Here is an 8,282-nt window from a genome sequence, read left to right as displayed (position 1 = left end):
TTAGTTTTCTCTAGGAACATATAAAAACATAGGGAAGCTATAATGCGAGCTATTGATCTACAACATAATTTGCAAAATACAATCAGGACTAAGTTCATGATAAATTAAAGTTTAATTAATCATATTACTTAAGAACTCCCACTTAGATAGACATCCCTATAGTCATCTAAATGATCACGTGATCCAAATCAACTAAACCATGTCCGGTCATCACATGAGATGGAGTATTTTTCAATGGTGAACATCACTATGTTGATCATATCTACTATATGATTCATGCTCGACCTTTCGGTCTCCAGTGTTCCAAGGCCATATCTGCATATGCTAGGCTTGTCAAGTTTAACCCGAGTATTCTGCGTGTGCAAAACTGGCTTGCACCCATTGTATGTGAACGTAGAGCCTATCACACCCGATCATCACATGGTGTCTCAACACGAAGAACTGCCGCAACGATGCATACTCAGGAAGAATACTTATAACTTGAAATTTTAGTAAGGGATCATCTTATAATGCTACCGCCGAACTAAGCAAAAATAAGAATATAAAAGATAAACATCACATGCAATCAAAATATGTGACACGATATGGCCATCGTCATCTTGTGCCTTTGATCTCCATCTCCGAAGTACCATCATGATCTCCATCGTCACCGGCATGACACCATGATCTCCATCATCTTGCTCTTTATCAATGTGTCATCACATGGTCGTCTCGCCCACTATTGCTATCGCATAGTGATAAAGTAAAGCAATTATATGGCGCTTGCATCTTATGCAATAAAGAGACAACCATAAGGCTCCTGCCAGTTGCCGATAACTTTAATAAAACATGATCATCCCATACAACACATCATGTCTTGACCATATCACATCACAACAAGCCCTGCAAAAACAAGTTAGACATCCTCTACTTTGTTGTTGCAAGTTTTACGTGGCTGCTACGGGCTTCTAGCAAGAACCGTTCTTACCTACACATCAAAACCACAACGATTTTTCGTCAAGTGTGCTATTTTAACCTTCAACAAGGACCGGGCGTAATCAAACTCGATTCAACTAAAGTTGGAGAAACAGACACTCACTAGCTGAAGGAAATATGCCCTAGAGGCAATAATAAAGTTATTATTTATTTCCTTAATTCATGATAAATGTTTATTATTCATGCTAGAATTGTACTAACCAGAAACTTAGTACATGTGTGAATACATAGACAAACAGAGTGTCACTAGTATGCCTCTACTTGACTAACTCGTTGAATCAAAGATGGTTAAGTTTCCTAGCCATAGACATGAGTTGTCATTTGATTAACGGGATCACATCATTAGAGAATGATGTGATTGACTTGACCCATTCCGTTAGCTTAGCACTTGATCATTTAGTTTGTTGCTATTGCTTTCTTCATGACTTATACATGTTCCTATGACTATGAGATTATGCAACTCCCGAATACCGAAGGAACACTGTGTGTGCTACCAAACGTCAAATGTAACTGGGTGATTATAAAGGTGCTCTACAGGTGTCTCCGATGGTGTATGTTGAGTTGGCATAGATCAAGATTGGGATTTGTCACTCCGATTATCAGAGAGGTATCTCTGGGCCCTCTCGGTAATGCACATCACTATAAGCCTTGCAAGCAATGTGACTAATGAGTTAGTTGTGGGATGATGCATTACGAAATGAGTAAAGAGACTTGCCAGTAACGATATTGAGCTAGGTATTGAGATACCGACGATCGAATCTCAGGCAAGTAACATACCGATGACAAAGGAAACAACGCATGTTGTTATGCGGTTTGACCGATAAAGATCTTCGTAGAATATGTAGGAGCCAATATGAGCATCCAGGTTCCGCTATTGGTTATTGACCAGAGACGTGTCTCGGTCATGTCTACATAGTTCTTGAACCCGTAGGGTCCGCACGCTTAACGTTCGGTGACGATCGGTAATATGAGTTTATGTGTTTTGATGTACCGAAGATAGTTTGGAGTCCCGGATGAGATCGGGGACATGACGAGGAGTCTTGAAATGGTCGAGACATAAAAATCGATATATTGGACGACTATATTCGAACATCGGAAAGGTTCCGAGTGATTCAGGTATTTATCAGAGTACTGCAGAGTTACGGGAATTCACCGGGGAGTATATGGGCCTTATTGGGTTTCAAGGGAGAGAGAGAGAGAGAGAGGCAGGCCGTGCACCCCCCACAAGGCCTAGTCTGAATTGGACTAGGGGGAGGGGCGGCGCCCCCTCCTTCCTTCTCTTCTCTCTTCCCTTTCCTTCTCTCCTACTCCTACTACTTGGAAGGGGGGGAATCCTACTCCCGGTGGGAGTAGGAATCCTCCAGGGCGCGCCATAGGAGGGCCGACCCTCCCCCCTACACTCCTTTATATACAGGGGAGGGGGGCACCCCATGGACACACAAGTTGATCATTAATCTTTAGCCGTGTGCGGTGCCCCCCTCCACCATGATCCACCTCGGTCATATCGTAGCAGTGCTTAGGCGAAGCCCTGCGTCGGTAGCTTCATCAACACCGTCATCACGCCGTCGTGCTGATGGAACTCTCCCTCGAAGCTCTACTAGATTGTGAGTTCGTGGGACGTCACCGAGCTGAACATGTGCAGATCGCGGAGGTGACGTATGTTCGGTACTTGGATCGGTCGACCGTGAAGACGTACGACTACATCAACCACGTTGTCATAACGCTTCCGCTTACGGTCTACGAGGGTACGTGGACGACACTCTCCCCTCTCGTTGCTATGCATCACCATGATCTTGCGTGTGCGTAGGATTTTTTTTGAAATTACTACGTTCCCAACAGTGGCATCCGAGTCAGGTTTATGCGTAGATGTTATATGCACGAGTAGAACACAAGTGAGTTGTGGGTGATACAAGTCATACTGCTTACCAGCATGTCATACTTTGATTTGGCGGTATTGTTGGATGAAGCGGCACGGACCGACATTACGCGTACGCTTACACGAGACTGGTTCTACCGACGTCCTTTGCACATAGGTGGCTGGCGGTTGTCAGTTTCTCCAACTTTAGTTGAATCGAGTGTGGCTACGCCCGGTCCTTGTTGAAGGTTAAAACAACACTAAGTTGACGAAATATCATTGTGGTTTTTATGCGTAGGTAAGAACGGTTCTTGCTCAGCCCGTAGCACCCACGTAAAACTTGCAACTACAAAGTAGAGGACGTCTAACTTGTTTTTGCAGGGCATGTTGTGATGTGATATGGTCAAGACATGATGCTAAATTTTATTGTATGAGATGATTATGTTTTGTAACAGAGTTATCGGCAACTGGAAGGAGCCATATGGTTGTCGTTTTATTGTATGCAATGCAATTGCCCTGTAATTGCTTTACTTTATCACTAAGTGGTAGCTATAGTTGTAGAAGCAATAGTTGGCGAGACGACAACGATGCTACGATGGAGATCAAGGTGCCGCGCCGGTGATAATGGTGATCATTACGGTGCTTTGGAGATGGAGATCAAAGGCACAAGATGATGATGGCCATATCATATCACTTATATTGATTGCATGTGATGTTTATCTTTTATGCATCTTATTTTGCTTTGATTGACAGTAGCATTATAAGATGATCTCTCACTAAATTTCAAGGTATAAGTGTTCTCCCTGAGTATGCACCGTTGCCAAAGTTCGTCGTGCCGAGACACCATGTGATGATCGGCTATGATAAGCTCAATGTTCGCCTGCAACGGGTGCAAGCCAGTTTTGCACACGCAGAAATACTCAGGTTAAACTTGACGAGCCTAGCATATGCAGATATGGCCTCGGAACACCAAGACCGAAAGGTCAAACGTGAATCATATAGTAGATATGATCAACATAGTGATGTTCACCATTGAAAACTACTCCATTTCACGTGATGATCGGAATTGGTTTAGTTGATTTGGATCACGTGATCACTTAGATGATTAGAGGGATGTCTATCTAAGTGGGAGTTCTTAAGTAACATGATTAATTGCACTTTAATTTATCATGAACTTAGTCCTGATAGTATTTTGCAAATAATGTTGTAGATCAATAGCTCACGTTGTTGCTTCCCTATGTTTTATATGTGTTCCTAGATAAAACATATTTGAAAGATGATAATAGCAATGATGCGGACTGAGTCCGTGATCTGAGGCTTATCCTCATTGCTGCTCAAAAGAATTATGTCCTTGAGGTACCACTAGGTGATAGACCTATTGCAGGAGCAGATGCAGACGTTATGAACGTTTGGCTAGCTCAATATGATGACTACTTGAAAGTTTTGTGCACCATGCTTTACGGCCTAGAACCGGGACTTCAAAAACGTTTTTGAAACGTCATGGAGCATATGAGATGTTTCAAGATATGAAATTGGTATTTCAGACTCATGCCCGTGTCAAGAGGTATGAGACCTCTGACAGGTACTTTGCCTAAAAGAAGGAGGAGAATCACTCAACTAGTGAGCATGTGCTTAGAATGTCTGGGTACTACAATCACTTGAATCAAGTGGGAGTTAATCTTCCAGATAAGATAGTGATTGACAGAGTTCTCTAGTCACCATCACCAAGTTACTAGAACTTCGTGATGAACTATAGTATGCAAGGGATGACGAAAACGATTCCCGAGCTCTTCGTGATGTTGAAATCGACGAAGGTTGAAATCAAGAAAGAGCATCAAAGTGTTGATGATCGACAAGACCACTAGTTTGAAGAAAAGGGCAAAGGGAAAGAAAAGGAACTTCAAGTAGAATGACAAGCAAGTTGTCACTCCCATAAAGAAGCCCAAAGTTGGACCAAAGCCTGAAACTGAGTGCTTCTACTGCAAAGGAAATAGTCACTGGAAGCGGAAATGCCTGAATATTTGGTGGATAAGAAGGATGGCAAAGTGAACAAGGGTATATTTGATATACAGGTTATTTATGTGTACCTTACTAGTGTTTATAGTAGCCCCTGGGTATTTGATACTTGTTCGGTTGCTAAAAATAGCAACTCAAAATAGGAGTTACAGAATAAACAGAGACTACTTGAGGGTGAAGTGACGATGTGTGTTGGAAGTGGTTCCAAGATTAATATGATCATCATCCCACACTCCCTATACTTTCGGGATTAATGTTAAACCTAAATAAATGTTATTTGGCATTTGCATTGAGCATGAATATGATTTGATCATGTTTATTGCAATATGGTTATTCATTTAAAGTCAGAGAATAATTGTTGTTCTATTTACATGAATAAAACCTTCGACGGTCATACACCCAATGAAAATAGTTTGTTGGATCTCGATCGTAGTGATACACATGTTCATAATATTGATGCCAAAAGATGCAAAGTTGATAATGATAGTGCAACTTATTTGTGGCACTGCCGTTTGGGTCATGTCGGTGTAAAGCGCATGAAGAAACTCCATAAAGATGGATTTTTGGAATCACTTGGTTATGAATCATTTGATGCTTGCGAACCGTGTCTTTTGGGCAAGATGACTAAAACTCCATTCTCTGGAACAATGGAACCAGCTATTGACTTGTTGGAAATAATACATACCGATGTATGCAGTCCAATGAGGGTTGATGCTCGTGGCAGGTATCGTTATTTTCTGACCTTCACAGATGATTTGAGCAGATATGAGTATATCTACTTAATGAAGCACAAGTCTGAAATATTTGAAAAGTTCAAAGAATTTCAAAGTGAAGTGGAGAATCATCATAACAAGAAAATAAATTTTCTACAATCTGATCATAGAGGAGAATATTTGAGTTACGAGTTTGACCTTCATTTAAAAACAATGTGGAATAGTTTCACAGCTCACGCCACATGGAACACCACAGCGTAATGGTGTGTCCGAACGTCGTAACCGCACTTTATTGGATATGGTGTGATCTATGATGTATCTTACCCATTTACCACTATCATCTTGGGGTTATGCATTAGAGACAGCTGCATTCACTTTAAATAGGGCACCGTCAAAATCCGTTGAGACGATGCCTTATGAACTGTGGTTTGGCAAGAAACCAAAGTTGTTGTTTCTTAAAGGTTGGGGCTGTGATGCTCATGTGAAAAAGTTTCAACCTGATAAGCTCGAACCCAAATCGGAGAAGTGCATCTTCATAGAATACCCAAAGGAAACTGTTGGGTACACCTTCTATCACAGATCTGAAGGCAAGATATTCGTTGCTAAGATGGACCCTTTCTAGAGAAGGAGTTTCTCTCGAAAGAAGTGAGTGGGAGGAAAGTAGAGCTTGATAAGGTAATTGTACCTTCTCCCGAATTGGAAAGTAGTTCATCATAGAAATCAGTTCGAGTGATTCCTACACCAATTAGTGCGGAAGCTAATGATGATGATCATGAAACTTCAGATTAAGTTACTACAGAACCTCGTAGGTCTTCCAAAGTACAGTCCGCACCAGAGTGGTACGGTAATCCTATTCTGGAAGTCATGTTACTAGACCATGATGAACCTACGAACTATGAGGAAGCGATGATGAGCCCAGATTCTGCGAAATGGCTTGAGGCCATGAAATCTGAGATGGGATCCATATATGAGAACAAAGTGTGGACTTTGGTTGAATTGCCCGATGATCGGCGAGTCATTGAGAATAAATGGATCTTCAAGAGGAAGATGGACGCTGATAGTAGTGTTACTATCTACAAAGCTCGAATTGTCGCAAAAAAGTTTTTCGACAAGTTCAAGGTGTTGAATACGATGAGATTTTCTCACTCGTATCGATGCTTAAGTCTGTCCGAATCATGTTAGCAATTGCCACATTTTATGAAATCTGGCAAATGGATGTCAAAACTGCATTCCTTAATGGGTCATTAAAGAAGAGTTGTATATGATGCAACCATAAGGTTTTGTCAATCCTAAAGGTGCTAACAAAGTGTGCAAGCTCTAGTGATCCATCTATAGACTAGTGCAAGCATCTCATAGTTGGAATATACGCTTTGATGAGTTGATCAAAGCATATAGTTTTATACAGACTTGCGGTGAAGCCTATATTTACAGGAAAGTGAGTGGGAGCACTACAACCTTTCTGATAAGTATATGTGAATGACATATTGTTGATCAGAAATAATGTATATTTTTCTGGAAAGCATAAAGGTGTGTTTGAAAGGAGTTTTTCAAAGAAAGACCTTAGTGAAGCTGCTTACACATTGAGCATCAATATCTATAAAGATAGATCAAGACGCTTGATAAGATTTTTCAATGAGTACATACCTTGATAAGTTTTTGAAGTAGTTCAAAATGGAACAGTCAAAGAAGGAGTTCTTGCGTGTGTTAAAAGGTGTGAAGTTGAGTTAGAGTCAAAACCCAACCATGGCAGAAAATAGAAAGAGAATGAAAAGTCATTCCCTATGTTTCAGTCATAGGTTCTATAAAGTATGATGTGCTGTGTACCAGACCTATTGTATACCTTGCTCTGAGTTTGGCAAGGGAGTACGTTGATCTAGGAGTAGATCACTGGACAGCGGTCAAGAATATCCTTAGTGAGGACCAAGGAAATATTACTCGATTATGGAGGTGATAAAAGAGCTCATCGTAAAGAGTTACATCGATGCAAGTTTTTATACCAATCCAGATGACTCTAAGTCTCAATCTAGATACATATTGAAAGTGGGAGCTATTAGCTAGAGTAGCTCTGTATAGAGCATTGAAGACATAGAATATTTGCAAAATACATAAGGCTCTAAATGTGACAGAACCGTTGACTAAACTTCTCTCACGAGCAAAACATGATCACACCTTAGTACTCTTTAGGTGTTAATCACATAGCGATGTGCACTAGATTATTGACTCTAGTAAACCCTTTGGGTGTTGATCACATGACGATGTGAACTATGGGTATTAATCGCATACAGATGTGAATATTGGTGTTAAATCACATGGTGATGTGAACTAGATTATTGACTCTAGTGCAAGTGGGAGACTGAAGGAAATATGCCCTAGAGGCAATAATAAAGTTGTTATTTATTTCCTTAATTCATGATAAATGTTTATTATTCATGCTAGAATTGTATTAACCGGAAACTTAGTACATGTGTGAATACATAGACAAACAGAGTGCCACTAGTATGCCTCTACTTGACTAGCTCGTTGAATCAAAGATGGTTAAGTTTCCTAGCCATAGACATGAGTTGTCATTTGATTAACGGGATCACATCATTACACTACAAAAAAATACACTTCCGTGATGATACGTGTTTGTCACAGTAGGTCGCGTTTTTTGTAATGCATGTACATCCATGACGATTTTATGACAGAATCAAGATAGTCATACATGTGCTGTCGTAGAAGTG

The sequence above is a fragment of the Triticum aestivum genome, chromosome 2B (genome assembly GCF_018294505.1).
Source record: "Triticum aestivum cultivar Chinese Spring chromosome 2B, IWGSC CS RefSeq v2.1, whole genome shotgun sequence".
NCBI classification, from domain to species: domain Eukaryota; kingdom Viridiplantae; phylum Streptophyta; class Magnoliopsida; order Poales; family Poaceae; genus Triticum; species Triticum aestivum.
The sequence above is the reverse complement of the archived record's forward strand: the minus strand, read 5'-3'. Positions refer to the sequence as shown.